The sequence below is a fragment of the Dipodomys ordii genome, unplaced genomic scaffold, assembly GCF_000151885.1.
Source record: "Dipodomys ordii isolate 6190 unplaced genomic scaffold, Dord_2.0 Scaffold6, whole genome shotgun sequence".
In the NCBI taxonomy this organism is placed as follows: Eukaryota; Metazoa; Chordata; class Mammalia; order Rodentia; family Heteromyidae; genus Dipodomys; species Dipodomys ordii.
Genome location: NW_012267222.1, coordinates 14,194,507 through 14,202,767, shown reverse-complemented (window position 1 = coordinate 14,202,767; position 8,261 = coordinate 14,194,507).

Sequence of the window (8,261 nt, the reverse complement as noted above, 5' to 3'; positions counted from 1 at the left end):
GGGGTCCCAACCGCCCTGACTGGCTCTCGGCTCGCTCTCTCCGGCCTCGGAGCCTCTCCCCGCCTCCCTCTCTCTCGGGCTCTCTCAGTCTCTCCGTCTCTCTCAGTCTCTCTCTCTTCTTTTTTTTTTTTTTTTTTTTTTTAGCGCCAAACTGCGTGCCGCGAAATTCGGATCTCCCGCGGAAAATGCCGTGCTTTGATTGGCTGACGTAACACGTAAGGCCACGCCCCTCCGCCCCCGCCCCCGGAAAAGAGTCCTCTCCAGAGCTGCACTTGCTACCCCGGCGCCTCCGCTTAAAGGGGCCGTAACACCTGCTGTCCCTACCGACCGTCCCCAGACGATTGCAGCCCAAGAAATGACACCGAGGGGGGTTCTGGGACACAGTGCTGAGACGCTTAGAGCTGCGTACAGCACGCTGAGAAAGGGGGATGTTCCAGGGAGTTCCAGGGAGATGGGGGCCGGCGGGCGGGGGGCGAGGGGCGAGGGGGGGTGGAACCAATCTTTTGTGGGGAGCAGTCTAGATCCTTCAGTGTATTTCCCAGGCCACAGACTTAGCTGGATTATATGTACATTTATATCTCTCCTCCCCCCCCCCACCCATTAGATGAAAGCCAGGAACCTGTCCCTTTGTTTAGCATAACTCAGAGTAGGAAAAACATTTATTGGGTTCCTACAGCCTGCCAAGTACCAGGGCAGATTATGGCCTGTGTTGTTTTGTTTAATTCACTCTAACGACCATGAAAGGTGGGAAGATGATCCCGTGGTAAAGTTGGAGCCTCAGAGGCAGAATAACTTGCCCAAGGTCAAAGAGAGATTTGTTGATTTGAAAACTGGCAATCAAATCTAGCACAGTCCAGCTTTGGAGCCCCTGTTCCTTTCAGAAAAATGTTCTTCAGGTCTCTCCTGAGCCTTTGGCAGGCCCAGCAGGTGTCAGGGTCCACAATGCTGAGTTTCTGCCAGTCCCAAGGCTCAGTTAAATCCGTAAACATCTCCAGGTTTCTCTGAGACAATCCTTTGAACACTAGAGCCTCCCTCCCTGATTCAAAAGCCTTCCCTGCAGTGAGTCCACTTGCATTCCTGGTCTGTCCAGTTCAGACATGCTCAGAGAGGTGACCTTTGGTTGTGAGTAGCAGAACTACCAGCAGTGGCTGGTCTCTGTCAATTCCTACTAGTGCCCTGTGATTTTTTTTTTTCCTGTACTAATGCAAGTCTGAGGGCTGACATTCAAAGCCCTAAAGTCGGTCTTAAATTTGAGGCTCATCAGATTCACTGAGGATGAGCTCACCAGCATTCCTGGACTCAAACCCAGACCCTGCCCCTTTACTAGCTGTGTGACCCCAGGCAAGTTGGTTTTTTGTTTGTTTTTTAATTCTCTGAGCCTTGGTTTTCTCATCCCTAATAACACTTATCTCTTGAGGTGGTGGGGAAATCTCAAAGATAATGAGCATAAAGCTTTCTGCCCCAAACCTGGTTCATCAGGAGCTTCCAGAATTGGCAGCTGTTGCTACAAGTCCAACCTTATCTCCAGGACACAGACCCCTTTTCTCCAAGTCTGTATATCTCACTGGTCCTTTGAGATCTGGCTTAAACTCACCTCCTCCTAGAAGCCTTCTTTGCCTGCCTGCCTGCTTCTTCTCTCTTGGTCAGAGTGTCTCTTGCCTTCTTTAAAGTAGCTCCTTCCAAGGTCCAAGATCTCTCTGCCCCTCAGCATTTGGGATCTGGTTAGGCATAATCAATAAAAAAAAAAAAATCAAAGACTAGCAGAAGTTAATGAGATCTGAAATCAGGAAGTCAGGCAGGCTCAGAAAGTCTTAGTTAAATTTCTAAACTTAACAATTTTGTTTTGGTCAGCTGTGGGACTTGAACTTTGGGCCTGGTCACTGTCCTTGAGATCTTCAGCTCAAAGCAAGCTCTCTACCACTTTGAGCCACAGCGCCACTTCCAGTTTTCTGGTGGTTAATTAGAGATAAGAGTCTCATGGACTTTTCTTGCCTGGGCTGGCTTTGAACCTCAATCCTCAGATCTCAGCCTCCTGAGTAGCTAGGATTACAGGTGTGAGCCACCAATGCCCAGCTAGCTTAGCAAATTTGAACTCAATGCTCTGCCTTCCTTTTTTTTTCTTCTTCTTTTGCTAGTACCAGGACTTGAACTCAGGGCCTTGTGCTCTTTCCATAGCTGGCACTTTACCACTGGGCCTATGCCTCCTGTCTGACTTTTTGCTGATTAGTTGGAGATGGAGTCTCATGGACTTTTTTTTTTTTTTAAACTCTGGGCCTGGGCGCTGTCCCTCAGCTCTTCAGCTCAAGGCTAGCGCTCTACAACTTGAGCTACAGCACCAGTTCTGGTTTGCTGGTGGTTAATTGGAGATGTCTCACAGACTCTACTGCCTGGGCTGACTTTGAACTGCAATCCTCAGATTTCAGCCTCCTAAGTAGTTAGGATGACAGAAATGAGCCCCTGCCTGGCACCTGGTTTGTCCATTTTTCTTTTCTCTGTGATCCTCAGATCTGCTTCCTGGCTTTGTACACCTTTCTTAAGTTCACTTTCTCCAGATGTCCATTACAGATAGAGCTATCTCTCAGCCTATTTCTTGGGACTTAGGAGACATTATTACCATGGCAACAATGATGATATTTGCTAGTCTTTGTTGAGAATCTATGGTGTGCCAGACTGTGAGCATCTCCTCTGACCCCCACAACACACTGTCATTATCCCCATTTTACAGATGAGGAAATCTGGAAGGAATTGTGGCAGAGCAGGTTTGGAGAAGAAGCAGGGCCCCAGGGCCAGGGAGGGAAATGGGGGTGGCAGGGTGGGGCTGGGAGGAAAGAAGGGAGCCAGTGGAAGGGGGCTGAGAGCCAGCTCTCTGTGGTTCAGTTTCGGGCAGCTGGGGCTGACTTTGGAGTTTCACTGCCTGGGAACCTATGAATTCCTATAAGAGGTGTGGGCCCAAGTCTGAAACCTGTCTCCCTGGGCCTGGTTCCTTACCCCATCCATTTCTTGCCTGATCTCAGGACCTTTCTGATCTTCAATTTCCTATCCTTTAAATGAAGATGGTAGAAATGAGTCATTGTGGAGACTCAGGAAGGAGGCCAGGCACATAGTACCACTTCATGTAATACCCAGCTATTTACATGCCTTCTTCTATTTATTTATCTTGGTGCTTGGGATGGGTCCCAGGACTTTGCACCTGCTGGGCAAGCCCTCCAGCCCTGTGCCACTACATGCATTAATCTGTTGAAACCTCCCAACTACTACCAGTACAATTTGAATAGATAAGGAATTGAAGGCAGAGACATGCACCTTTACTTGACCAAAGGCTGGTGAAAGATGAAATCAGGAGCTGGAAACAGATCTCTGATGCCAAAGACATTGAGACCATTTGGACAAAGAAGCCTTGGGGAAGGAATGTTCTGCCAGTAAACCAGGGATTCCAGGGGTTCGAGGGCTCCAGATCGCCTTGGAAGCAGAAAGATGGCACCCAGAACTGGACAAGTTAGGGACACTGAAGACTGTTTTCCACATGAAGAAACAGTGGCATGGGAAGTTAACCCATCAGAGTTCACAGAGTTGATCAGCCATGAAGCCCCAACGATAGCCTGGGCAAAAGAGTTCATCTGTGGCTAATAGCCTAGTGATAGAGCACTTGCCTAGCAGGTGCAAGGCCCTGGATTTGAACCCATCTTCATAAAAGGAAGGAGGGAAAGAAAACATGGCCATTTCAGGGAACTACTACTAATGAAAAGAACTTTTTTTTTTTTGCCTGTCCTGGAGCTTGAACTCTGGGCCTGGGCACTGTCCCTCAGCTCTTCAGCTCAAGGCTAGTGCTCTACCACTTGAGCCACCACGCCACTTCGGCTTTTTTTCTTTTTGCTTATGTGGTGCTGGGGAATGGAACCCAGGGCCTCATGCATGCAAGGCAAGGGCTCTACCACTGAGCCACCTTCCCAGCCCAGATAATAACATTTTTTATTGGGAAATTAACTTGCTATAATATGGGGCTTGTGGATTTTCCAACAGTGACTAGTGCACAGTACATTTTATGTAAATCCATGTTAAATACTTTAAATCCCAAGTCCTAACACTTCTTAAGTTGCTGCTTTTCAAAGTGAGCTGCCAGGTGCCAGTGGCTCATGCCTGTAAACCTAGCTACTCAAAAGGCTGAGATCTGAGGAGAGCAGTTCAAAGCCAGCCAGGGCACCAGAAAACTGGAAGTGGTGCTGTGGCTCGAGTGGTAGAGTGCTTGCCTTGAATTGAAGAGCTGAGGGACAGCGCCCAGGCCCAGCATTCAAGCCCCACAACTAACAATAACAACAAAAAAGTATGGGCTGACGGGGCTGGGAAGGTGGTTCAGTGGTAGAGCACTTGCCTTGCATGCCTGAGGCCCTAGGTTTGATTCCTTAGCACCACAAAAGCAAAAAGAAAAAAGCCAGAAGTGGCGCTGTGGCTCATGTGGTAGAGCACTAGCCTTGAGCTGAGGGACAGCGCCCAGGCCCAGAGTTCAGGCCCCACGACTGGACCCCAAAAAAAAAAAGTATGGGCTGGGAAGGTGGCTCAGTGGTAGAGCGCTTGCCTTGCATGCTTGAGGCCCTGGCTTCGATTCCTCAGCACCACATAAGCAAAAAAGAAAAAAGCCAGAAGTGGCACTGTGGCTCAAGTGGTAGAGCGCTAGCCTTGAGCTGAACAGCTCAGGGATAGCGCCCAGGCCCAGAGTTCAGGCCCCAGGACCGGACCCTCCCCCCCAAAAAAAAATAAGTATCTGAGCTATTTGGTTCCTGCACCTGAGAAACAGGGGACATTTGTTAAGTTTCATAGGTTATTGTGAGATGGGATATGAACATAATGTGTGTGTGAATATTAAGAAAGCCAAAGTGGTGCTATGGCTCAAGTGGCAGAGCACTCATCTTGAGCTGAAGAGCTCAGGATACAGCACCCAGGCCTAGAGTTCAAGCCCCACAACTGACAAAAAAAAAAAAAATTAAAAGTCAGCCAGCCAGGGGCTGGGAATGTGGCTTATAGTAGAGTGCTTGTGTAGCATGCATGAAGCCCTGGGTTCTATTCCTCAGTATCACATAAACAGAAAAAACCAGAAGTGGCGCCATGGCTCAAGTGATTGAGTTTTAGCCTTGAGAAAAAGCAGCTCAGGGACAGTACCCAGCCCTGAGATCAAGCCTTAGGACTGGAAAAGAAAGAAAGCAAGCCAGTGGCTCATACCTATAATCCTAACTACTCAGGAAGCTGAGATCTTAGGATAATAGTTCAAAGCCAGCTTGGGCAGGAAAATCTGTGAGACTTTTTTTTGGGGGGGAGGGGGGTCGGTCGTGAACCTTGAACTCGGCCTGAGCAAGATCCCTCAGCTCTTCAGCTCAAGGCTAGTGCTCTACCACTTGAGCTACAGTGCCACTTCTAGTTTCTTGGTGGTTTATTGGAGATAAGAGTTTCATGGACTTTCCTACCCGGGCTGGCTTTGAACTGGCGCCCTGAGTGTGAGACTTTTTATCTCCAATAAACTACTAAAAAAGCCAGAAGTTGAGCTGTGACTCAAGTAGTAGAGTGCTAGCCTTGAGCAAAAGAAGCTCAGAAAGCCGGGTGCCAGTGGCTTATGGCTGTAACCCTAGCTATTCAGGAGGCTGAGATCTGAGGATCACAGTTCAAAGCCAGCTCGGGCAGGAAACTCCATGAGACTCTTATCTCCTTGAGCTGAAGAGCTGAAGGCTAGTGCCCAAGCCCAGAGTTCAAGCCCCTCTACTGACAAAAAAAAAAAAAAAAGCTCAGAGACAGTGCCCAGGCCCTGAATTCAAGCCCCAGGACTAGCATAAAATACAACAACAACATGAGTTTGAGTTTGAAGGCATGGCTGAGTCGGTAGAGTGCTAGCCAGGTACTGAGTTCAAGTCCCAGTCTCAGAACTAAAAAGAAAGAAAAAAGAAAAAGAAAGAAAGCCAATGCTTATATAGACAGTCTTCCAGGAGAAATACACAGATGCCAAGAAGAGCATGATCATGAGAAGACATTTAACATCATTAGGAGATGATGAAACCACAACAAACTCCCCCCTTCCCACTTTCTGGCTCTAACAGGAGATGAACAGTAGCCAGAGGAAACAGTGCTGGCCAGGATGTAGAGGAACTAAAACCCCATCCATCACTGGTGGGAATGTATATTGTTATTTCTGCTTTGGAGAGCAGTTTGGCAGTTTCTCAAGTTGCTAATAGAGATATCTTAGGAGCCATCAACTTCACTCCTATGTATAGACTAAAGAGAACTGAGATCATAAATCCACACAAAGCTATGCACACAAATGTTTATAGCAATTTTTTTTTTTTTTGGTTGGTAATGGGTCTTTAACTCTGGGCCTGGGCACTGTCCTTGGGCCCTTCAGCTCAAGGCGAGCACTCTACCACTTGACCCACAGCGCCTTTTCTGGTTTTCCAGTGATTAATTGGAGATAAGAGTCTCAGGATTTTCGTGCCCAGGATGGCTTTGAACCATGATCCTCAGATCTTATCCTCATGAGTAACTAGGATTATAGGTGTGAGCTACTGGTGCCAGGCTTATAGCAGAATTATTCGCCATAACCAAGGTGTAGACATAACCCAAATGCTCATCAACTAATGAATGGATAAACAAAAAGAAGTATTTCCATGTGATGGAATATCATTCAGCAGTAAAAAAAGAAAAGGGTTAGCATATGGGACAACACAGATGACTCTTGAAAACATTACAAACATTGAAAAAGTGGAAGAAATTAGATATAAAAGACCATATATATAGCCAGGTGCTGGTTCATACCTGTAATCCTAGCTACTCAGGGGGCTGAGATCTGAGAATCACAGTTCAAAGCCAGATTGGGCAGGAATGTCCATGAGACATTATTTTTTTTTTCAGTCCTGGGCTTGAACTCTGGGCTTGGGCACTGTCCCTGAGCTCCTTTATGCTCAAAGCTAGAACTATGCCACTTGAGCCACAGCACCACTTACAGCTTTTTCTGTGATTAATCGGAAATAAGAGTCTCTGCCTGGGCTGGCTTTGAACTGCTATCTTCAGATCTCAACCTCCTGAGTAGCTAGGATTACAGGTGCCCAGCCAATCAGGGAGACTCTTATCTCTAATTAACCACAAGAAAACCAGAAGTGGTTCTGTGGCTCAAAGTGGTAGAGTGCTGGCCTTGAGTGAAAAAGCTTAGTGATAGCACCCAGGTTCTGAATTCAAGCCCCACAGCTAACAAAAAGGTGGGGGGAGGGCATACGCATGTGTCTTCCAGTCTAAGCATGCATACAGGGACAGAAGTAGACTCTTGCTTGCCAGGACTCAGTCAGTTTCATTTTACAGATGAGGAAGGTGAGCTTCAAAGAAACCAAATGCCTCCCCCTCCCCCAACCGTGCCTTCCTATCTATGTGACACTGGGCTGAGCGTCTGAGTGTTGGTTTCCCCAAGTATAAAATGAGGGTATGCTGACAACCTGATGCTTGTTAATGCTCGGCCTGGCCCATGGTAAACTCAGTATGCTCCTTAACTCCCTTTCCTTGCTTGATAGGGATGGGGACTTATCTGGCCCTCAAGTCGGAGGCCTGAGACTTCACTGGGCACATCACAGGACTGATACGCAGGCTGGGAAGGTGGCTCAGTGGTAAAGTGCTTGCCTCACATACATGAGGCTGGATTCGATTCCTCAGCACTACATAAGCAGAAAAAGCCAGAAATGGTGCTGTGGCTCAAGTGGTAGAGCACTAGCCTTGAACTGAAGAGTGCAGGGACAGCGCCCAGGCCTAGAGTTCAGGCCCCACAACTGACAAAAAAAAAAAAAAAAGGACTGACATGCATGCTTCTTACAGACTTCATGTGGGTTGTCCAGGGCCATCTGTCTGCATTGGTAAGTTCCTATAGCCTTTGAATGATCTTATAAATATCCAAAGGGTTCTTTGAAGGGAAAAAAAAAAAAAAGTTTCCCACTGCTGAAAAGTGAAGTCTGCCATCTAGAGGTAGACTGTGACAGCTGCCAAAGCCACTGTGGCAGACTAGACTAACTTCTCTTATCACGTAGGTAATTGGGGGCTTGGAGAAGACCCAGGCTGGGTCTGGAAGAGGATGCAGCCTCTTCCAGATGTTTCCAGACTCTAGAGATGGTTTTCACAGGCATTGCGTCCTGAGAAGGTGGAGCCACACAAAGGACTATGAGGCCCAAGTCTCACTAGAGGCATGCAGAGCAATCTGTGGATAAAGAAATTAATAAAGAATAAATAAATTTGTATTTATTTCC